We start from the raw sequence: 24,858 nt of genomic DNA, 5'->3' as shown, positions 1-24,858 counted from the left end.
AGAGAGACTATTACAGGATGACTGGACATTCTTTGAAATTAGAAAGTGCATCATAGTTTTCATTGCAAGCTGGGAGGACTAACCAGTAATTGTTTGGTAGAGAGTAGAGAGAAACTATAGTCAGGATATAAAGATTGCAGATGATTTGATGAGAAAGGAAGTGCAATGATCCTTGGGTCACTGGGGAATTCTGGGACCTCCTCTCTCAGGAAAGGATATTTTAATGCACCCTAAGTGCTGATTGAATTTTGGCCCAGTTTCCACCAGTGTATCCTTGTGCCTAAATGACTTTTTCTTAAAAAAATTGTGAATGCATAATATTAGTGATCTCTGTCCCTTAGTTTTTGAAGAAGCTAAAATTTTATTTTTTTATACTGTTTTTACGTAAGTGTCACTAAACGCATTGTATTCTTTTCTGCTTATTTCTGTCAATGCTGTTAAGCAGATTTAAAGATTTTGTGATGATTTTTGAAGTGATCACTGTGAACATTAATTCATTCAGTTCAGTCACTCAGTCCTGACCAGCGCTTTGCGACCCCATGGACTGCAGCATGCCATGCTGCCCTGTCCATCACCAACTCCTGAAGCTGGCTCAAACTCACGTCCATCGAGGTATTATGCCATCCAACCATCTCATCTTCTGTTGTTCCCTTCTCCTCCCACCTTCAATCTTTCCCAGCATCAGGGTCTTTTCCAGTGAGTCAGTTCTTTGCATCAGGTGGCCAAAGTATTGGAGTTTCAGCTTTAGCATCAGTCATTCCAATGAATATTCAGGACTGATTTCCTTTAAGATGTACTGGTTGGATCTCCTTGCAGTCCAAGGGACCCTCAAGAGTCTTCTCCAACACCACTACAGTTCAAAAGCATCAATTCTTCAGTGCTAAGCTTTCCTTATAGTCCAACTCTCACATCCATACATGACCACTAGAAAAACCATAGCTTTGACTAGACGGACCTTTGTTGGCAAAGTAACGTGTCTGCTTTTTGATATGCTGCCTAGGTTGGTCATAGATTTTCTTCCAAGGAGCAAGCATCTTTTAATTTCATGGCTGCAGTCACCATCTGCAGTGATTTTGGTAAACATTAATTATATTGTATTATTCTATAATGTGGCAATATCTTTGAGGCAATTAATTATTATGGAAATGTTTTACATCTGTATAATATGTGAGAATAGCCTAGAACACTTCAGATAAACAAGAGTGATGAAGGGATACTGGTCCTACCACATACTTTAATGCATTATAAAGGTACTGTAATCAACACTGTGTTTATGGTACAGAAACGGAATATACAGTCCAGAAATTTATTCATATATATATATATATATACACACACACATACATATTTAGCATATACTGAATATGGAATTTCAGACTACTTGAGAAAGACAGAGTATTAAAAAATGACAGTGGGACAATAGTTTAATTATTATGGCTGAAGAATTAATGGTTAGTCTTTACTTCACATGATTAATCCCATTCCCTGCTGAATCAGTGGTAAAGAATCTGCTTGCCAATGCAGGAGATACAGTTTTGATCCCTGGGTAGGGAAGATCCCCTGGAAAACAAAATAGCAACCCACTCCAGTATTCTTGCCTGGGAAAGCCCATGGACAGAGGAGCCTGGGAGATTATAGTCCATGGGGTTGCAAAAGACTCAGACACAGCCACTAAACAACAACAAGAAAATGTAATAGAAATGAATCTTTATATAATCTTGAATGAAGAAGGGTTTTTGAAATAACATATTAAAACCTTGAAGATATAAATTGCTAATTTATCCACATAAAAACTTTAAAATTTCCCAAACACATAAATCAAGAGAAGAATGATGTCACATCCATTAAGATGGCTACCATTTTTTAATTTTTTTAAAGCAGTGTTGGTGAGGATGTGGAAAAATTGGAGCTTTTGTACACTGTTGGTAACAAATGTAAACTGGTGTAGCTGTTATGACAGCAGTGTAGCAGTTTTTCAAAAAATTAAAAATAAAACTCCCATAAGATTTAACAATTCCACTTCTGGTACATACTCAAAGAATTAAAAGCAAGAACATGTTGAAGAAGATTTTTGTACATCCACGCTCATAGTAGCATTATTCATAATAGCCAAGGGGTGGAAGCAATTCAAGTGTCCACAGATTGATGAATGGATAAACAAAATCTGGTATATCCATACAATGGAATATTATTTACTCTTAAAATGGAAGGAAATTCTGACACATTCTGCAATATAGATGAACACTGAGGACATTATGTATGTTAAGTAAAATAAGCCAGTGACAAAAGCAAAAATGCTGTATGATTCCACTTATATGAGATACCCAGAGTAGTCAAATTCATAGAGACAGAATGTAGAATGGTGGTTACCAGACGCTGGTTGGCATGGGGAGAAATGGAATGTTATGGTTTAAAGAGCAGAGTTTCAGTTTTGAAAGGTGAAGAGAATTCTGGAGATGACTGGTGATGACAGTTGGACATCAGTGTGAGTGTATGTAATATCACTGAACAGTACACTTAAAAATAGTTAAGAAGGTAAATTTTATGTTCTGTGTATTTTGCATGCATGTTCAGTCACTTTCATCATGTCCAACTCTTTGCAACTCCATGGACTGTAGCCTGCCAGGCTCCTCTGTTCATGGACTTCTCTAGGCAAGAATGCTGAAGTGGATAGCCATTTCCTTCTCTGGGGATCTTCCCGACCCAGGGATCAAACCCAGGTCCCCTGCATTGCAGGCAGATTCTTTACCTTATGAGCCACCAGGGAAGGCCAGTGCATATTTTAGCACAATTTAAAAAGTAGCAATAAGAGAAATGGTGATGCTGAATGGCTAAGAGCAGCTGCAGAGTCAGACACACAAGGTTTTCCCTACCTTTCTTTTCTCTCATTATCTCTATGACTTCAGACAAATCTGTTAAACTCTTGGTGCCATGCTTTTTTCATGGATGGTTATTTTGAGGACTCAGTGAGATAATTCCTATAAAGTGGTTTTTATAGTGCATGGAACTTAATAAATGCCAAAAACTGCTGTCTACTATTATGTTAAAAGTCAAATGATGAACATATACTACAGATTTATAGACCTGATGAGCAAAGAACTCTAATAAACCAGTGAGAAAGTGATAAACTTTCAGAGTTTATAGGCAAAAGACTTTAGGTATTTCTGATTTTAAGAAATGAAGATATTTCCAGGCTATTTTAAGTAATTATGGACTTTTAGAAAAGTAAATAAAAGATACAGAGTCTCAGAAAAATCCAAGCACAGGAAATTAGCACAAGAATAGAAGTGAAAAGTAGGTCTAGGGATTTCGACAGCAGAGATTCCATTTATCTCCTCTTTAACGTTTGTCTCATTTCTTCTCATCTAATAAATCATTGCCTCACTCTTCTATTTTATCAACATCATTCCTTACTTTTGGTTTGTGCTTCTTATGTCTTTGATTCCTTTATAACTTTGGTTTGTTCTTGACCCCTCAAGGATCTTACGCAGATCATCTTTTCACCTTCAGTTCTCGTTGCCAACAGTCTGATTTTTCTCCATTAATCCACCTCCAAGTAGAACTGGAATCTGATTGGAACCTTTCTTGCTTTTGTGAAGACTCTTACTCGATCTTTTTTCTTTCTAATGTCTTTTCATACTAGGTCATCCTGAAACTTACTGCTCAGCTGACTTTTGGCTGTATTTACATCACGTGACCAGCCCTAGTTCAATCAGCTGTGGTCTGGGTGGCAGATCTCTGTGTGGAACCAAACAGGATCATCCAGAGCTGCCTATGGAAGGGGCCGTTCATATTTTCTAAATTTCACTAATCACTTTTGTAATGCCCAGCTTGTTGTTTCTTTCTAGCTGAAGATTGACTGACTCCTCCTCCAGTTCTTTATGTCTGCTTTTAATTGTTTATCCCTGTTTCTATCCCGTTGTTCACAAGCTGCTAAAAGGTTATTCACCCTTCCATTTATAAACCCGAACAAGACAGAGGTGCCATGGGAACATAAGGTAACCAAGTTGGTAAGCTTAATTTACAGTGACTTACAGAAGAGAATAAGTCAATGAACTCTGCTTTGAAAGCAATCTTTTTTTTTTTCCATTTATTTTTATTAGTTGGAGGCTAATTACTTTACATCATTACAGTGGTTTTTGTCATACATTGAAATGAATTAGCCATGGATTTACATGTATTCCCCATCCCGGTCCCCCCTCCCACCTCCCTCTCCACCCGATCCCTCTGGGTCTTCCCAGTGCACCAGGCCCGAGCACTTGTCTCATGCACCCAACCTGGGCTGGTGATCTGTTTCACCCTAGATAGTATACATGTTTTGATGCTGTTCTCTTGAAACATTCCCACCCTCGCCTTCTCCCAGAGTCCACAAGTCTGTTCTATACATCTGAGTCTCTTTTTCTGTTTTGCATATAGGGTTATCGTTACCATCTTTCTAAATTCCATATATATGTGTTAGTATACTGTAATGGTCTTTATCTTTCTGGCTTACTTCACTCTGTATAATGGGCTCCAGTTTCATCCATCTCATTAGAACTGATTCAAATGAGTTCTTTTTAATGGCTGAGTAATATTCCATGGTGTATATGTACCACAGCTTCCTTATCCATTCGTCTGCTGATGGGCATCTAGGTTGCTTCCATGTCCTGGCTATTATAAACAGTGCTGCGATGAACATTGGGGTGCACGTGTCTCTTTCAGATCTGGTTTCCTTGGTGTGTATGCCCAGAAGTGGGATTGCTGGGTCATATGGCAGTTCTATTTCCAGCTTTTTAAGAAATCTCCACACTGTTTTCCATAGTGGCTGTACTAATTTGCATTCCCACCAACAGTGTAAGAGGGTTCCCTTTTCTCCACACCCTCTCCAGCATTTATTGCTTGTAGACTTTTGGATAGCAGCCATCCTGACTGGCATATAATGGTACCTCATTGTGGTTTTGATTTGCATTTCTCTGATAATGAGTGATGTTGAGCATCTTTTCATGTGTTTGTTAGCCATCTGTATGTCTTCCTTGGAGAAATGTCTGTTTAGTTCTTTGGCCCATTTTTTGATTGGGTCATTTATTTTTCTGGAGTTGAGCTGGAGGAGTTGCTTGTATATTTTTGAGATTAATCCTTTGTCTGTTGCTTCGTTTGCTATTATTTTCTCCCAATCTGAGGGCTGTCTTTCCATTATGTTGGTGCACAGGCTTTGTGGATTACGTCTGGTGTGTGGGCAGGTTAGGTGGTTAAGGTCTATTAGACTCTGTGTTTTTTGTACATTTGACCATATCTGTTAGTTTTATTCACAGTATATCATAGTCCTTTATGGACTTGTATACTTTTTACTCCTCAGTGTATTTGCTATGAAATGTTTCCTTTCCAGTGGGGGGAAAAAATGCCACGTTTTCTTGTTATCTTTTGGTTAAGGGAGGTGGGAGTACTCCTTTCAAGGAAAACAATTAAAGGTAATATAAAACTATAGTGTCAAAGTATGATGATCGTTTTATGCAAATACTACCTTGCAGTTTTTAACCATCTGTTCTTAATTGCAGTTGCATGAGATTACCCTCATATTCTAAGAGATTGTTCTGTGAATGCTTAGGTGTGTGCCTAAGAGATCCCAAGAAAGTAGGAATCAACATCATGTATGTTAAAAGAAATTAGTCAAAGGAAAAATCTTACCTTTGTTTGTGCATGAAAGATGGAACTTAATTGAAAAGAAGGAGATAAATTTTCTGTTTCAGTGGTGGGAAGAGTCAAAGGTAAACCATGCTGGTTCTGTTTAGGGATCCATATATATGCATATCATGTAGCAAGAGACAATTGCTTCCATAGCAGTAAGCTCTTTTTATTTCTTCTTGTTTGTTATGAAGTAAGCTTTGTTGTTCTCCAGGACCCCCAGAGATTTTAAAAGAAGATAATATGAAGATGGATAAAACATAGTCTATCGCATCTGTACCGAGGGAAGTCAATATATTTTTAATGTAAGAAAATTGGTTGTAACTTGTTGATAAAGATGCTATGGCTTGCAAAGAAAAACTCCTTGAAATCTCAGAGAATGAGTCTTGAACCTTGGAGAGCTGATATAAGATGAGTAAGACCTGGGACAACAGTTAGTTGATAGCTTTTCTGGGGCACACAGCAAGTGCAGAATACTGTAAAGGATGTAATGTTAGTTCCAATATTGTACCATGTGACATGTATAGTTTGACAAATTTATAAACTGATAGAGAAATATCATTAGGACTGCTGGTTTGACTGCAGAGAAGCAGCATAAATGAACTTCTGTCCAAGTGGAAATTTTTTCTGTTGCTTTTTCTTTCATTCCTCCTTAGAAAAATCACATGAAAACTACAAAACTGGGGAGGACCTTGGATATCCAGTTTCTGCTTTTCAGAAATTAAGAAATGGGAAGGCTTAGAGAGGTTGTCTGAGTTGTTCTAGGTAACCCAGCTAGAGAGTGGTCTATTCAGGATGGGAAACCAGATCTGTGGTCCAATTGTCATTTAATATACTGCACAGAACAGGCACCCTGTTTTGCTTGCAAAAATAGCAGTTCAGTTCAGAGTGTATTACCAAAATAATTCTTTCAACATTTACTGCTTATTGAGACTTAGAATGGTTGGTTGTTTTGTGTCAAGCAGCCTTGATGTTTCATCTCATACATAGGGAATTGATGACTGAGTCTTCTTCCTGTGTCTTTTGTAAGGTGACCAGGGGTTATGAATGGACATATGGTGGGACCCGTAACTTGCTTTGTGTCAGAGTGAGAGGATGAAATGTGGTTGTATAATTGCCGTATGTTGGTAATGTCTCCAGACAGCAAGCTAAAACATCTGGATTATGGCCCCACCTCTGCACTAATTAACTCTGTCTTCTGTCATCTGACCAGAGAAAGCTTCAGTTAAATAATCTCTAAGGTCCCCACAAGCTGAAATATCAGAATATTCTAGATCAGGAGACATCTAGTGAAACTTCAGTCTATACTTATTATAAGGCTTTTATGGGCTAAAGATGTGCAAAAGTCTACATCTGCTTTGCCACAATTCACTAAACAACTGCCCAACTCTCAATTTCATACTGTCTTTTGGATTTTCTTACAAAGTTGTCTAACTTGAACGGTCAGGTGTCCGCTGACACTGACACACGCATCACCAGTGCAGTGTACTCTCAAGTCCACTGATGAGGAGCTGAAACACCCATGCTTGTCTGACTCTGCACGCCTCATTTCCCCTGCCTACCGTCTCTCTACTTCACCTCGGCCTCGGCCTACTGGACTCCTACTCGCCTTTTAAGATCCCTCTCAAATGTAATATCCTCAGGAAGCTTCCTAGAACCATCTCAGCTGTCAGTCAAACCAGTATTTATTGCTCACTTACGCTCAGTTGGTAAAGAATCCGCCTGCAATGCCGGAGACCCCAGTTCGATTCCTGGGTTGGGAAGATCCCCTGGAGAAGGAAAAGGCTACCCACTCCAGTATTCTGGCCTGGAGAATTGCATGGACTGTATCGTCCCTGGGGTCGCAAAGAGCTGGGCACAAGTGAGTGACTTTCACTTCACTTTCCCTACGTGCAAAGCATTCTGTCGGTAGGTCAGGGTGGTCACAGCTCCAGTTCTCACCTCTTAGTAACAAGGACTGTTCTGTGCTGTGCTGAGTCGCTCAGTCCTGTAGCCCGCCAGGCTCCTCCGTCCATGGGATTCTCCAGGCAAGAATCCTGGAGTGGGTTACCATTTCCTTCTCCAGTCAGTAACAAAGACTAGCATCAAGTAAATGATTACAAATAAATAATAATTACAGGAACGCCGAATGATGTGAGGGAGAAGCGCTGAGTGCCCCTGGGAGGTCTCTGGGAGGAAATCGCACTCGGGCAGGATTGGTTGCCCTCTCCTCCGTGCTGCCACAGCACTTTATTGCCTGTGCACTAATTATATTGCATTCTTACCGGTATTGCAGGTTAATAGATCTACGTCCGCTTCTAAACCTGTGTTCTCCAGCATGGTAGCCACTAGCCACATGCAACCTTTACATTTAAATTTAAGATTATTAAAATAAAAACTCAATTCCTCAGTCACACTAGCCACGTTTTAAGCGCTCAGTAGCCACTTGCTGGTACTGGTTACTGTCCTGGACAGCACAGATAGAATATTTCCGTCACCATGGAAAGTTCTATCAAACAGTATTGCTCTAAACCATAAATTCCTCAGTGTCAAATGCTGTATTTAATTCATCTCTGTATCCCCATATTGATCGATCCACTCATGTACTTACTCAGAAAAATATTTGTATATATGCCTAATATGTGCCAGGTGCAATTCTTTCATGGAACTTGCATTTTAGTATGGTTGAGGGGAATTGCAGAAACAAATCAACAAGCAAATATGTACTATAAGAGATGGCGATGTGGAGAAAAATAAAGTAGGTTGTTACTCAGGAAGTAGCAGGAGAACGGGTGAGGAGCGAGCGGCTTGCTGTTTTACATAAGGTGGGCAGGAACGAGCTCCCGAGGGAGCGAGCCCTGCAGAGCGAACAGCAAGCCCAGTGCCCCTGGAGCAGGAGTGTGTTCGTCTGGTTCCAGGGACAGCAAGAAGGCTGAGTGGGTGCTGCGGAGAGTCACAGAAACGAGGGCAGGGAACAGCACACGAGGGAGCAGGGCCTTTGGGTTGTACTCCCAGTGGGATGAGAAGAGATGGGAGTCGTTGACAGGACAAGTGAAGGGGCTGGACTTGGGTTTTACATGTGACCCATCTGGTTGCTGCTTTGGGAACAGACTGAAAGGCGCAAAGCTGGTGACCCGTTAGAGGCTCTTGGGCAAGAGGAATCAGTGGCCTGATGGATGGACAATGAGGGCTGTGAGAAGTGTATATATTCTGAGTGCAAAGCAGGCAGGATACACTGACAGATTATACAGGAAATGTGAGGGAAAGAGGGGAGGAAAGGAGCCTCCAGATATTCTGGCCTAAACAAGTAGAAGAATGGAATTTGGATCCACTGAAGTGAAGATGCCTCTGAAAGCTGTGAATTGGGTAGGAACATCAGGAATTTGGTTTTGGACAGAAGTTGAAACATTGTTTGGGCTTGAGTTAGATCTTTTTATCTGAGGTCCTGGGCAGAGGTCTGGCTAGTGTCTACATGCTTGTTGACTCACCGACTAATTGAGTGAATGAATGAGACATTACCTTAAAACAGTAGTTCTGAATGTGAAGCTGTAGGACTTAGGGAACGATTTGCCTATGGACAAGAGAAAAGCCAAAAGGGAGGCCTTAGCATCTGAGCAGGCAAGGCAGGAATGTTCAGTGCCACCAGTAAGATTTATTCATTCATCCTTAGGATTATGATTTGAACAGGGAGCTTAAGGCTTTAAATCCAAAATTTCCTCCTGTTCAGATGTTGGGGCAGGATGTGTTGGTTTCCCGTGGTTGCTATAAAAATTACTACAAAGTTAGTGACTTGCAGCAACATGAATTTATTATCTTCCAGCTCCGGAGGTCAGAAGTCTGAAATGCGTCTCAGGTGTAGGCAGGCTGTGCTCCTTCGGAGAGGCCCCAGGGAAGAATTTGTCTTTCTCTTGTTGTCTCACTCTGACTCTGATTCTCCTGCCTCCCTCTCTCACTTATAATAACCCTTGTATTACATTGGATAATCCAGGCTCATCTCTCCATCTCGGGGTAACTGGTTAAAGCCACCTTAATTCCATCTGGAACCTTAATTCCCCCTTGCCATGTGCTAGAACATATTCACAAATTCTGGGAGTTAGGATGTGGATACACTGGAGGAGGTGATGTCTTGAGTTTGTCCATTCCTTTAGTGCTGAAAGGTCAATATACAGCAATAAAAATGATTGAGAGGATGTCTAGAGTATAAACAAAGCCTAATTAGACGTCCTCTCTATCGTTTTTATTATTGTATATTGATCTTTTGACACTGAAAGTAAAAAAAGGCTAAGAAAAGCTAAGCAGAAGAGGAACTTGAACAGGAGTCAACATTTACACCAAGTCGTGCACATGTTCTGCTTTCAATTAACCTTAAGAATATTTATGGTATATGTAAAAACAAACTCAGCCCTAAGAATATTGTGCCGGAGGGCTTATGTGTGTGTGTGTGTCTGTGTGTTTGTGTAATTATTCCATATAAACATTTTTATTGGTTATAAATCTTATACAAAATCATATAAAATGAATACTGGAGTCTGTTCTATGCTGCTCCCAGGGTTTATTTTTTGACTTTTATGTATACCTTAGATTTATGAGAGCCATATTTTCTGAACCCAGAGTTTGTAAAATGCAAACGTCCATATGGGTCATGGTATAAAACATATGAAGTTGAGATTATCCTGGGGTAGCTATTATATGTAATTGATCCAAAACCCATCAGATCTCATTCTGAAATGCCTCCCCCAGCTGTTTTCACCAGTGTTCTCATGACTGCCTTTTCAGGCCAGGCCAGGACCACCGTTCATGTGTGCAAATTTGCTTCAGTCGTGTCTGACTGTGACCCCATGGACTGTAGCCTGCCAGGCTCCTCTGCCATGGGACTCTCCAGGCAGGAACACTGGAGTGGGCTGCCATGTCCTCCTCCAGCGGATCTTCCCGGCCCAGGGACTGAACCCACATCTCATGTCTCCTGAATTGGCAGGCAGGTTCTTGACCACTAGCGCCACCTGGGAAGCCCAGGATCACCATGCCAGCTCCCTCATTTGCCTTACTCGGGTGAATCTGGATGCAGAGAGTGCAGTGTTTAAGAAGGAAGGTTCTGGAATCAAATACTCTGAGTCCAGCCTTCTGATATTTACTAGGTGGATGGCTGTAGAGAATTACTTCACCTCTGTAAACCTATTTCTTTCCTGGACAGTGGGGATGGTCCTGATCTCACAGGGCTGCCATGAGGTTTATACTAAATTAAGGAGTACACAAATTTGTCTAAGACAGCTAGGTATCAAAGTGTTGATTTTCAGATCCAAACCTACCTCTGTTGCCTTGATTTTTGGTAATGGAGCTGGACCTTTTGCTAGCTGAGGCAATATTAGTCTTTGTCAAGAGATGACTCTGGAGGGAACCTGCAAGGCAAACAGATAATGGGACTTTTCTTACTCATTCTTGTGTCTTTTTTTTTCCCTCCTAAGGCCCGGCTATCAGTGGTGGCAGGGAGACACAGTGGAGTTCACCCTCCAGTGTTTCTCTGGCACTCCAACGGGCAGCTTTCTACACGCCATTCTGAGTTCCCCATACCCCAGTAAGCAACTTCCAGAAGACCATCCCTGACCTACAGTACCCAAGCAAACATTGCTGGCACGTCACTGGACAGCTTCCTGTGAAATCGCTCTGGCCTGCAACATCCCAGAAACCTTGCCACTCAGTAAGCTCTAATCACACCCTCTCTAGGACCAAGGTCTGAATCTCAGCCTTAACGGGAGCTGGGGTGGTGGAGGTCCTTTTCCAAATTTATCTCTTTTTTAGTTATCCTCAACTTAAAAGTATTAGTTGTTCTCTATATTCGCTGTTATTATGTTCTTTGGTCTTCTTTTTTTTTCATTTAATTATTAGCCACTTTAATTAATAATTATTTATATTAAATTGTCCTTATTCAAAACACTGATATGGTTTTTGTCTTCTGAGTGAACCCTGACTGAGATATTAGCAAAAACAATAAGCAGAAAAATAAACTTTTGAGATACATGAGACACATAAATAATCTGAAAGTGATTACAAAATAATTATGTGTGAAATGAATGAAGTACTAAAAGAAGTGATATAAGCCATAAATATTAGGGCCCTATGATAAAAGAATATAATATACAGATTGAAAAGAGGGCTTTCCTGGTGGCTCAGCTGGTAAAGAATCCACCTGCAATGCAGGAGATCCCAGTTCCATCCCTGGGTCGGGAAGATCTCCTGGAGAAGGGATAGGCTACCCACTCCAATTTCTTGGGCTTCCGTGGTGGCTCAGATGGTAAAGAATCCGCCTGCAATTTGGCAGACCTGGGTTCAACCCCTGGGTTGGGAAGATCCCTGGAGAAGGGGACAGTTACCTGCTACAGTGTTCTTGGCTGGAGAATCCCATGGACAGAGGAGACTAGCAGGTTGCAGTCCATGGGGTTGCAAAGAGTTGGACAAGACTGAGCGACTTTCACTTTCACTTGAAAAAGAACTAAATAAAATGTTTAGAAATTACAAAAAAGTAGTCATTAATTAAGACTAAGTGGGGGATCTAATATCTGGTTAGATTCTGATCAGCAAAGAATTGATGACTTTAGGATAGATTTGAGGAAATTGTCCAGGATGTAGCAAAGAAACTAGAAGTAAAATATTAAAAAGAAAAGAAATAGAATAGAATAAAACAGAATGGGTGCAACTGAATAAGATGATCTAATATGTATCTGATAGGAATCTTCTTTTCTCCTCTCTCTGTATCAGCTATATCTACATCTATATACCTGTAGATATATAAATTTTATATATTTTCAGAAAGGTAAAATAGAATGAAGAAAGAAACAATATTTTAATAGAGATTAAGAACTTTTCAGAAGTGAATAAAGACTGAACTCTTGTCTTACGCACCTCCTGCTCTGGCAGGCAGATTCTTTACCAGTGCGCCACCTGGGAAGCCCATATTCTAGGATTACAGAGATAATTTAACTTTATAAAATCTAGTGGAATTTACCATGTTAACATATCAACAGAGAAAAATTTTGCTCATCTCAGGTTAACAAATCTTAGAAAACCATGAATAAAAGGAAACTTTATTTAAAGAAAAGATATCTACCTAAAACTTAATGTGAATCTCACTTTTAATGATGAAACATAATGAAACATTCTTTTAAAGTCAGGAATAATTTAGGATGCCTGCTATCACCACTTATATTTAGCATTGTACTGGATGCTCTAGCACAAGGCTTTAAAAAATTGATAACTTTAGCTATTTAAAATAAAAATAGATATGTACAAAAAAAGACCATAAAATGGAAAGATAAGCCCCATATTGGTAGAAAATATTTATAATTCAAGCAACCAGTAAAGGATTAGGAAAGAAAATACACATTAAATAAAACCCTAAGAACAATAAAAAGGAAATATTTCACTAGAGAATGGATATAGGATATGAAGAGCTGATTAATTTAAGAAGAAATCTTTAAGGTCAATAAATAAATAAAATGTTGCAAACCTCACTGATTATTTATTAGGAGTGATGAAAGTTCAAATAAACTGGGGCAATATTTCATAATTAATAGATTGGCAAAACATAGAAACTGATTGTATGATGTGTTGGCAATAATATGGGAACATAGAAACTTTCAGAAGCTGCTGGTTTTAGGATACATTGACACATCTACCTTGGAGAATAATTTAACAATACCTATGGAGTTGAAAACATGTGTACCCTGCAAGACAGCAATTTTACTTTTAAGTTATACATCTTGGTTGAACTCTCAAATCAGGAGGCACTCTCAAAAATTCTAGTGCATCATTGTTGTATTAGCAAATATTGGAAGCAGCATAATTGTTTAAGGAGGTGAATAAATTAAACAGAACTTAGTAGAATACTAAAAATTAAAAGTATGAATTAGAAGTGTACATATCAGTGTCTGGGAAGGAAAGAGTGGTATCTCTGACAGTTTATTTGTATCTACTACATTTATTTTACAAGTATAGGAGGCAAACATTGTCAAAAATCAACATTTGTTAAATTAGGGGGGAGGATGCTTTGTGTTTTGTTATATTTTTATCTGTACTTTTAAATTTGCTTGAAATAGTTCACAGTCAAAGTTTAAATATTTATTTAAATGAAGGCAATAGTAAAAAAAAATGTTAAGGTCTTTTATCTAATCCTTACTGTGACCCACAACGTAAGTCTGAGATAGAAGCTATGTCTTTGGATGGAGTCTTAGATATTTATTTATTTGGCTGCTCTGGGTCTCAGTTGTAGCATGCAGGATCTTTAGCTGTGACAAGTGGGATCTATTTCCTTGACCAGAGATCGAACCCGAGCCCCCTGCATTGGGAGCTCGGAGTCTTAGCTACTGGACCACCAGGAAAGTCCCCGGATGGAGTCTTTAATCTTAGATTTAAGAGAGGTTATCTGGCTAGTAACAATAAAAGAAGGAATTTTTAACCTTGGTTTCATTAGTACTGTCCTCTCATCAACTAAGCTAACTGTCTACACGTGACAACATTTATAAACAAATGAAAAGCGTTGGTTGCTTGGCGAGTTTGGACATTGTCACACAATTAAGATAAGGAATATCCAAATTGCTTGTGGAGCCTAGAGGAACAGGGTGCTGTTAACATTGCTAACCAATTTGACATAAAAATACTGCATATTATAAAATATTTGGGCTATTAACATTTTGATATCAAGTTCAACTAATTTCTAAGATGGAACTTTTGTGTGGAGAGAAAAGTAGTAAGCAATGATTTGTTTTAATTTAATTTTTATTAAACAACTATGTGTATAGAGTGGGAAAAGTGGTGGCCTTGAACAGAATTTGAGGACTATAAAAGAGATCTTTCCATTTACAGGTATTTAGAAATTATACATTTAATTTCACCTGCAAATGTTTCTAAAATCTTCATGGTGGGAGAGTTTCTTAAAGTTTTATTTACTTATTTTTTGGCTATGGGGCAAAGGGCCTGGGAGAAAGAGAATAGAAAGAGTAAGATTTAAAGAGTTAATGTGTCAAAGCTTATATATATTTTATATATATAAATATGCAAGTGTGTATATATTTATGCATAAAATGTGTATATGTGTAATTAAAATAGATACTAAAACACAAAATAATAATCACACTAGTTAGTAAGACTATCAGTGATATTCCTCTTTTGAGTGATAATAACAAGTATTCAATTTGTTCTCATTTATCTTTAATTTCCAGTAACTTCTGAAGGTACAGAGTGTGAGTGGTCTTTGAAGTAGGGGTTGGTTGGGGAAGGGAGGGAGCTGAGTCCCAAGGGCCCCATACTTAAACCTCTGGCTCTTCACTTCTTCTCACTTAGGTGAGAGTTTGAGTTTCATTGTCCGTTTTGCCATTAGGGGACTTTAGTGGCTAATCATGGTTAGATGCCCCTCTTCAGTGTTTTGGGCTCTTCAGAAGGTACTTTCTGCAAGAAAGTTTTGACTGCAGAAAGTATGGTCTTTAGAGAAGATTGTGTTGCAAACCCTTTGAATTCTTCCATCCTTCGTCCCCCAAAGTAGCAACAGAAAAAAAGGGAGACAGAGACTGGAGGGTCTTGACCTTTTCAGAGCCAACGCTGGTTCTTGAACATCTGACTGAGGCTAGTTACGGGAGTGGCCCATTCAATTCTCATATATTAGAACTGAAATCATTATGGTTGCTGAAAATGTTTAGAGAAGGAAATTCCACAGTACTCAGATTTCATGAAAAGGGAACTCGTGGTTGGGGAGGGAGAACTCTATCTGACTGCGTTAAACCTTAGAATTATAGAATCCTATGTTATTAAAGCTGAGAGAAACCTTAGAAGTTTTCTAGTTTAACCTTTTTATTTTTTGTCTGTTGTAGGGATACTTAAAGCTGTGTCTAAAGGCACAATTGGCTCAACTCTTTTCTAATTTATCTTGACAGTCATAACAGTTAAACCAATTGTGTGTAGAAAGACACAGAGACAATTTCAAGTGGGGTATTAACCTCGTGCTACGTTTTAAATATCATTCATAAAAACCCCCAAAGTTTAGAATCTAAGCTTATGGCTTATGTCATCTTGCATATTTTAAATGCACCATAGTTGAAATTTAAATGCCAAATTGTCTAGATATCACATATGGCCAAATATGCCTTAAATAGACAAGGACTATGCTATTTATAACCTACAGAAAACGATGAAAAACTTCATTTTCCTAAGTGTAAAGTGCGGAAGCTAGGATGAAAGAGAGTCTTTCACTTGATTTATAAACTTTAAAATATTAAAAATAAAGCACTGCAAACTAAGACCTGGCTTCCAACAGTTAACGAATATTTGGCTATATGAACTGGCTTTCTGAATAAACTGCCTCATTATGATTAGAATGCTTTTTCAAAGCGTTCTTGAAAATTGTCTTCCAAGTAGATGTGAGCAGTTCACAAGGTGGGGAAATTGACCCAGATGAATTTTTAAAGTCCATGCAGTTTTTCTGGAGAAAATGGAGAGAAATCTCTGGAGGCCATGTATATGAGGCAAAGTAGGGTTTGTGGGAAACAAAGAAATCCTTTTTAGCTATAGGTCACTTGTGAGCTGTCTTCTGGCAGAGAGCAATGGAATTTAATGTGCAAGACTTTTATTAGGGGAGATGCCTGTGAAAGGAAATAGAAAGGGAGTCGGATAGACCTGGGAGATCAGTCCATGAGGCAAGCCTGATGCTGAGAGAGAGGGAGAGAAAATTGGGAGGAAGCGCCCTAGACTGCTGTGCAGTCTCAGGAAGGTTTGTCTGGGCCTTGAGCCCAGCTTGGACCATAAAGGGGTCTCACGTCTCCTTGGAAGCAGGAACCTGCGCTCCTGAGCACGCCGCACCTGCTCAGTGGCAGACAGCTGTCTGTGAGGGATGCAGCCTTGGGGCAAAGGCACAGGATTTCCCGGCGCAGCGACTATGGCCCCGGGTCAGTTTCACTCCCTGTAGTGGGATGGCTGCAACATGTGTTCTCCCGGCTGCTACGAGGAGCCATGGGCAAAATTATGAAACAGACAGTCTCATCTATGTTTTCTCACCTTCTTTTCTCTACCACATCTCTTTTCCTTTATAGGGTGTTGCTTCTTCTCTACGCTTCATAGAACTTTAGTCAGAGCCTTTGCAGTATCTCCGACTCCCAGAGAATGGTTTGATTCTGGAAAAGATCTGGTATTTACAGTAGGACAAAATTCCCTGTTCTTCAAATATTTTGCTTTTGTACTCCCCTAAAAAATTAAAAAAAGAATATATCTATTCACAAATTCTTGGAGTGCCTTATTTTTAATATTTTAAAGCTTATAAATCAAGTGAAATGCTTTCTTTTATCCTAGCTTCCACAATTTACACTTAGAAAATGAGATTTTTCATGGTGTACTGTAGGTTATATATAGCATAGTCCTTGTCTGTATAAGGCATATTTGGCTCTATGTGATTTCTAGACAATTTGCATTTCAATTTCAACTGTATTTGTGTGTGTGCACACACGTGCATGCATGCATGTGCTCAGTTGTATTTGACTGTTTGTGACCCCACAGACTGTAGCCTGCCAGGCTCCTCTGTCCATGGGATTTCCCAGGCAACTCTATTGGAGTGGGTTGCCATTTTCTCCTCCAGGGGATCTTCCTGACCCAGGGATTGAACCCGCGTCTCCTGCATTGGGCAGGTGGATTCTTTACCACTGAGCCACCTGACAATCTCAATTTCAACTGTGGTGCACTTAAATATACAAGGAAGCATAATTTTAAAAAAACTGATGTACACATTCACAGATTTTGATGTAGACATCTACAAATTTTCTCCTATAATGCTTCTGTGTATCACAGCAGTGGTATTCTTTCCTAGGATCCCGCAATGAGGCTCTCTTCTCTTGTTTATTATATTAAACCAGAGATTCAGAGCAGCTGCGATGGCTGGGGGGACCCAGGTAGCCAGGCTGCAGCGAGTGGATGAACGCTGAAGATGGGTTGGGGCACCTTTTAACGGAGAGCCATCATCTTCTGTTATCTCACTTACACCACGTGTGCTGAAGGAGACCTGCTGGGAACAATAATGTCAAGGGGGCCTAAAGCTTAATATAATTGACTCTGGGATCCCGGCAAGGCAGATGCTACCTGGCTAGGCCCCACTCAGCTCTTAGGGTGCAAGATGGCACAATAAAGCATTGTTGAGTGTTAATACAGGACCTAATCACCTGCTGTTCCTCTTAGATAATGTTCTCTCAATTCTTGAACTTCATGTGTATCTCAAGAAGCTTATTTTCTGCAGGTTGACTGCATCGAATCCAATGCAGGCCCACTCCCCCTACTCCTCTCAAGCACACTGGTGCACTCTGCCCTAGCTGACATTGCTTGTCCTTAACTGTGACCTGGGGAAAAGTGGTTTGTTTCTAACATGCCCAGAGCATTTCTAATTTCCTGCAAGTGAGTGCCCCTGTGCCAATTCCTAGTTGAATTCTGATGGAGAAATTCATTACTGACCATGGTGGAATTCTGAAATTTGCAGCCTATTGTAGACTTAAAAAAGGAGAGATCCAATGCAGAGAAGATGCATGCTTCAGCTCAGACAGCCTTATTCTAATCTTCATTCAAGTTCTTTCTTCTTGCTCTCCTATATTGGTTGTGGTTTATACAGAATACAATTCAGTCATTTTGTTTCCATTTGCAGTTCAAGGACATCTTGGCATTTCCTTCTATTTTTGGCTAGTGCAGCATATTGCTGTTACTAGGTTTGTAGACTCTGCTTTTGTTTGGGAAAATGATCTGATTTTTCAATAGAGTAGGATTTACTCTAATATACTTTAAAATAAAAATTTTAAAATTCTTTTTACTCCCCACTTAGACATTTAGTTGATGCTCCTGCATACAATTCTTTATGGATGAGATTTTCATTTAACACCACGATTTAGATTAAATTACTTTCTTAGAATCATACTGCTCCCATAGTCCAGTTAGTTCTCTAATTCCCGTATGTTCCACTATTGCCGAATCAACTTCTATATGATGTGACTGAAGAGGCAGCCTTCATTCACCACACAGCACAATCTGTTAAAGTGGTAAATATTATCCATCTCTATTATTAGAGCTGAAATAGAATTTTCCCTTGCTGCATTTTCAAGATGCGACATAATTAGAGCGCCAGCGAGGAAAAGTCAGAAATAGTGGAAGCTAATGGTTGTCATATCTGTACCAGGGAAGCTTGAATTCAGTCTGCCTTGCCTGACTCCTGACTCGTTCACACAGTGCCCCAGGCCATCTTATTCCCTGTGTGAATTATAGGGTGCTATGTGAGCTTTGCAGGTATTGAGATAAGGAAGCGTGAAGCAGCGTTTCCAATTCTATATTCGTTTTCAGACTGAAAGACAACAGGGAAATTCTTACTTCATGTTTCAATTCTCTTCGGCCTCCAACTGACACACCTTCCCGGCTCTGAGAAGCAGCCAAGGAGTTCTTCATTCTACCTAGAGAGACTTCTGACTTCCCCCTTCTTTACCACAAATCAGAATTGTTTAAAAAATAGAAACCCACAACTGTCCTCTCTGCAGAAGTGTCAGTGAGATTCCTGCAGAGTTCAATTCTTGGCAGAACTGAGGGAGGGATGTGGGAGGGGTGTGTGTGTGTGTGTGGTGTGTGTGTGTGTGTGTTGACCCCACAAAAGTGACTGAGGAAGGAACTGGGCTACCTGGAGAAAGCTGCAAAGAAGTAATTTTCTTTTTTTATAAAAACATGTTACCAGAAGAGCTTTATAGTTAAAAATCAGATCATTTTTGGCCTGTCAGTTTGTGAAAGTAAAACTTTTATGTCTTCAGCAGGGTTACTAACATTGTAGTGTACCAGTTAATGCCTTCATTGAGTGCATCAGTGGAATTCAACCCAGTTCCCCCGACACTCAAGTTGTGCATTAATCACTGAATCAGCGTGGTCTGCCTTGTCTCATTGCTTAAGTAGTTTCCTGCTCTTTTATTTTATCATTTGACCATAGCATATTGAGGATTCTAGGCAAAGTTGAAAGGGTAGCAGGGTTTGATCTGTTTAATAAACATTAGATAATGTTGCTGGTTTTACTAGAGTCATCTGATTTGCAACTCCCCATGGAAATCTTCCTTATGACTCATGTACTTTGGAATTAGAAGAGATGCAAATCTCTGGGCTTTCTTCTTTTTCTCCTGCCTTTTTATTTATTTAAAATAATTTTAAAAATTCTTTTTATTTTGTATTAGGATATAGTCGATTAACAATGTTGTGATAGTTTCAGATGAACAATGAAGGGATTCAGCCATACACATACACGTACCCATTCTCCCCCAAACTCCCCTCCCATCCAGGCTGCCACAATATTGAGCAGAGTTCCCTGTGCAATATGGTAGATCTTTGTTGGTTACCCATTTTAAATATAACGGTGTGTACATATCCACCCCAAACTCCCTAACTATCCCTTCCCTTCAGCCTTCCCCCTCAAGTCTGTGAGTCTCTTTCTGTGGAATCTAAAAAGAAATGGTCTTCCTTCTAAGTCATGTGTGGAAAGTGCAAAGAGGCCTGGATGGACTCTGGAGCCATGCCTTCTAATACAGCCTCATCTATAATGAGCCTTCTGTCCTGAAGTGAATTACTTAACCTCTCTGTGGCCTGTTTTTTTATATGTTCAAGTATAAAGGATGAACTTTATGATCTTTCTTTATGATTTAAGCATGCCTGAAAATCCCTAAGATCTGACGAGAAACACAAGTGGAATTCTGGATATTTGGTCTTGATCTTTAGCTTCCTTAGAGAATAAATAACAGGGACACCAAAGATTATTCATGTCTTTGCTGACACTCAACAAGTGGTATTGAGATTATGTCTCTTTGACAGATTGAAAATGATTTTGGTGGAAACAGGCATGGCCGAATCAGTGATTTTTTTTGTTTTGTTTTGTTGAGATATATGCAGCAGGCTAGTTAAAAGTCAGGGTTTAGCCACACATGACAGTAACCTTTTCAAATTGTCTCTGTCCCTCTTGATGACAAAGAGAGAAGTTTATAGTTAATTCACAGGTATCTCAGAGGCCGCTGGAGCAACTATTGTAAAGAGCATTGATGGCTCCTTTCTAGATCTGGTGCTAAGGGCATGTGTCCTCAGAGTGGAAGGCAATGATGAACTGGAGCATTTTATGTGTGGCCTCAAGAATCCCCCCATAAAAGTACACACTAGCATCTGAGAATGCTTGTATTGTTTCTATGTAAATGATCCCCTACTTTAAACATCCCTCAATGCACAAAAATGTTTTGACCAAAATTGTTCATATTATGAGCTTGTTGTAGCCCTTGATTAAAATTTCAATGATGAATCGTGATGTGGCAGGTTGCTGCCATTTACTGTATACTTTTTGTACACAGGGCACTGTGCATTCATATTAACACTTATAGGCATTATCTCATTTTAGTGTTGAACAATGATCTCATAAAGGAGGGATTATTCTTGTGCCCATTTTGCAGATAGTGTAACTGAAGTTCAGAAGGATTAAGTGACTTCTCCAGCTTCAACCTACCTAGGAAATGTTAGAACTAGGACTCAACTCCATGTCAGTTTGACCAGAAAGCTTTGTCTTTACCAACACTACACAATTCTGTCTCACCACGTCATCTTCCTTCTGCCTGAGAACAAACTCCCCCACTGCCAGCAAGGGACACCATAAGTGCAAAGAAACTTTAACACGGAGAGACTAAAGTTCTCAGCGCACACAACATTGTGTACTTTAGTACACAGAGCGCTAGAGGCAGGGATCCCCAGCTTCTGGGGTCTATCGCTTGATGATCTGAAATGCAGCTGATGTGATAATAATAGAAATAAACTACAGAATACATGTGATGCACCTGCATCATCTCGAAGCCATCCTTCCCTCTCCCCTGCCTAGTCTGTGGAAAAGCTGTCTTCCATGAAATGGATCCCTGGTGCCACAAAGATTGGGAACTGCTGCTTTAAAGGACGTGTTCCTGCCCTGTTTGCTGAATATTCTGAAATTTCCCTTCTCGTGGAGAGCCGCTGGAAAATATCTGTGAAATCGCATATTCCTATTTACATGAAGGCACTGCTATTTCCTAAATTTAAGGAGATTCCTCCAAATTTAAATGAACGTCTCTCTTCCCATTGAAAACAAAAGTGCCTCTCAGCTAGCAAATGAGCGGAACATCTCCCCAACAGGTCTTTTAATTTGCAGATGCTTGAAAATGAATGAAGATCAAAAGCTTTTCTGCAGATTGCTTTTCCCTCTGGGAGATATTTGAGCATGTTAAGAATAAGCATCATTTTAAAAAATTAATAGAACAAGTTGGATTTTAAATATTTCAAAAAATAGATTTGCACAAATATGCCATCTTGTACTGTTCATCTTGTGTTTTTAGGCACCTAATGAATAGTTCTTTCTTCTATCTAACCCGTGTTGTTTGTATACATAGGCATTTGTAGTACAGAACATCTTAATTTAGCTAGAAAGATCATTACCAGGCAACACATTTGTATATTGCAGAGAGCTCCGCAAAAAGGTATCTGTGCCCTTGCAGATAAGGATGTTCCCATTTAGATTAACTGAAAGAAAAACAAGCTGAACAATGGATGTTGCCTTTAAAAAAATAAATAATCTGATTTTCAAATAACATCCCAAAGCCACTGTGGGAATAGCTGTCATCCTGTCAAATAGAGTTGGCCTAGTTTGCAGTGGATCATCTTAAATGGCAAGGGCCAAGTGTGTGCTTCAAATTCCCAATTGAGTTCTTTCTTCTGGAGGCATATGGACTGTTTGACCACCTCTTTTTGTTAGGATTAGGGTTAGTATTTTATATCTTGTTTATTGGTTTTACTTAGCTCCAGCTAGGACCAGCTATAGACAAAAATATGATGAAGATAAAGCTTGCTTAAAGTCTCCCCTAATCCTCCCTCTAGCAACTTCCCCTGGGAGGCGTGTTGTGTGCCCCGCTTCCAAGGGGGTGGGGGATGTACTGGTTTATGCCCTGTCACTCTAGCTTCCGACCCCAGGATGCTCTGTTTAACTACCTGCTTTCACATCTTTGCTCCCCACACAAGTTCTGGAACATCCCTTTCACCTTGCCTTTCATTAGTGCTTACCCGACCAAGTTCCATTTTCCCAGGGTGACTAAGGCTAATGTGATAAACTAATGAGTGATATTGGGTGAGCAAACATTAGCATTTAAATTGGGACCTTCTGGAGGGGATGCACTTAACAGGGACGAGGTCTCCAGAGGGAGCGATTTCAGACATGATGACGGGACCAGGTCAAAGATAATTTTGTCAGATGGGGCCTTGAGGTTGCGAGCAGGGGCAGCCCTAGTTTCTAGCCATTCTCTCAGTCAGGATTTCAAACACTTATGGCAGGATCCCAACAGCTCTCACAGGACTTTTGACATAAGTACATTGACCCTAGAGCCTTTTTGCCTGCTCCTTGATAGGTTCCACCTTTCCTCCTTCAGAGCATCCTGCTCTTGAAACAATTGAAAATAGGAAACATGAGTAAAAATGTGGCAAGTGGAGACTTTCCAAAGTCCCTAAGTCCAGGGCCTCAGCATTGCCTAGACTCTGGGGTGCTGATCACATAGAATCATAGTAATTACTGCCTCCTAGAGATCAGAATACAGAAAACTCTGCAGAAACCTGGATTTGTGCTCGGAGCTCCGGAACCAGACAGGGCTCTTGCAACCTAATCAGAACTGCAGATGAGTTTTTACTTTCCCACTCTGCATGTACAACACAAGTCTCCTGATTTGGGGCTCCATCCATTTACCACCCCCACCCCCAAATACGGGGCAAATAAGAGGTTGCCACACAAAGCCGAAACTACAATGGTGCTTTGGAACCATTCAGTGAGTCTGCCTGAAGAATACCTGACTAAAAGTGACCCTGACTCAGGGCTGGTTGCCTTGTTATCTTCATTAATATATTCAGTGTCCCCTCTTTGGTCCTTGGATAAAGACGATGGGAGACACATCTGTTCCAGAGCTGTCTTGTTGAATCGTGACTCTGATGACTTAATGCCTTTTCAGACTTCTGCTGCCACCGCTGTTCTTTGCTTTTGCTTTTAAAGCGGCGGAATGGAATCTCTAAGCCTTCTATTATGTCTGCCTCTTATTTCTCTCTTTTAAATTCTGAGGAAATAATTCAGAACTCGTCAAGGACAAATGCTTGAGTTACAGAAACTTTAAAAAAAAATTACTATTATTATTCCAAAGCAACACAAAGATCTTTTAATTTCTTTGATTGTTTAAAGTACTCTGTAGAAACATGACGTCTTAGATGTGGAGACAGTTTATAATTGAGCATGCAATCTGAGTGCCCGGAAAATGCATTGGTTACTGGGATTCCCAGGGACTCCAGAAAGTGAAGAGGGTCAGGAAAAGTTTATCGGAATTTGATAGCAGCCTGCATACACACATCCAGATAAAAACTACAGCCAATTACTCTGGATGGCTTATTATGCTCCCCCACCCCCAAGCTCCCTCAATTCTGTAGAGATTTAAATCTTTCCTCTAAAATAAAGATTTGTAGCGTAATGACCTGATTTAGCTACAAAGAAGAAATAAATCTGACAGCTGGGACCAGAAGAAGTATCAATCTCCAAAGTTCACTGGTGCTTTTGTCTCCCCGTTTCAGGTTTTATGCAACAGGATGAGGAAAAAAAAGTGAGTGACTCTGTACTTCAGCTGAGTTACACTGCTTAGGAGAAAAGGGGCAGGGAAATGGGGAGTGGGTGTTAGAGTTGAAAGAAAGATGTTCCATTCTTTAGAGACAGAGCAACCAACGAGAAAGCAGAGAGCTGGAGCCATGCTGGTCCTGTCCATGGTCTGCCCGGGGCTTCGCAGAGGCGGGTGGTCAGGGGGCTCCGGGAGGAGGGGTGATGGGGGCACCTAGGTATGGTTTCTGATCACCCAGGCATAATTCAGTGGGACTTTCCTGATGTGAAATTTGGGTACTGCATGATAATTATTCTCCTTCCCAGTGTCATGTGTGACCCCTGGCTTACACTGACCCCAGGTGAAGACAGAGCCCCCTCTGTAGTCGACCAAAGGATGAGTTGTGACCTTGGCCCTCTAAAGTCACTTTGGCTTCTGGACGTGTGGCCTCTTCAATTAGACTTCTTTACGTTTCCTATGGGTGGAGAGTTTTGGCTCACATCCCCACTTCTACCTTTGCTCAATGTGAAAACACATTATAAAACAATTGTTTGAGGGTGAGTCT

At 40.1% G+C, this 24,858-nt stretch overlaps 1 long non-coding RNA gene across 3 annotated transcripts in view; it reads left to right on the top strand.

Moving 5' to 3' along the window:
• The first annotated feature begins 2,399 nt into the window (after window positions 1-2,399).
• The window catches only part of LOC110123659 (uncharacterized), a 67,429-nt gene continuing 44,970 nt past the window's right edge, over window positions 2,400-24,858 (top strand). The window contains exons 1-3 of one of the 3 annotated variants that reach the window (XR_002309567.2): window positions 2,400-2,491; window positions 11,103-11,335; window positions 16,713-16,857. This is a non-coding gene — a long non-coding RNA (uncharacterized lncRNA). Of the gene's footprint in view, window positions 2,492-11,102; window positions 11,369-16,712; window positions 16,858-24,858 lie in introns of those variants that run through there. The other 2 variants (XR_002309566.2, XR_011492975.1) reach the window with 2 other exon arrangements.

This window comes from Odocoileus virginianus, chromosome 19 (assembly GCF_023699985.2).
Source record: "Odocoileus virginianus isolate 20LAN1187 ecotype Illinois chromosome 19, Ovbor_1.2, whole genome shotgun sequence".
Lineage (NCBI taxonomy): Eukaryota > Metazoa > Chordata > Mammalia > Artiodactyla > Cervidae > Odocoileus > Odocoileus virginianus.
Note: the sequence above shows the minus strand (reverse complement) of the source record. Positions and strands in the feature narration are given on the sequence as shown.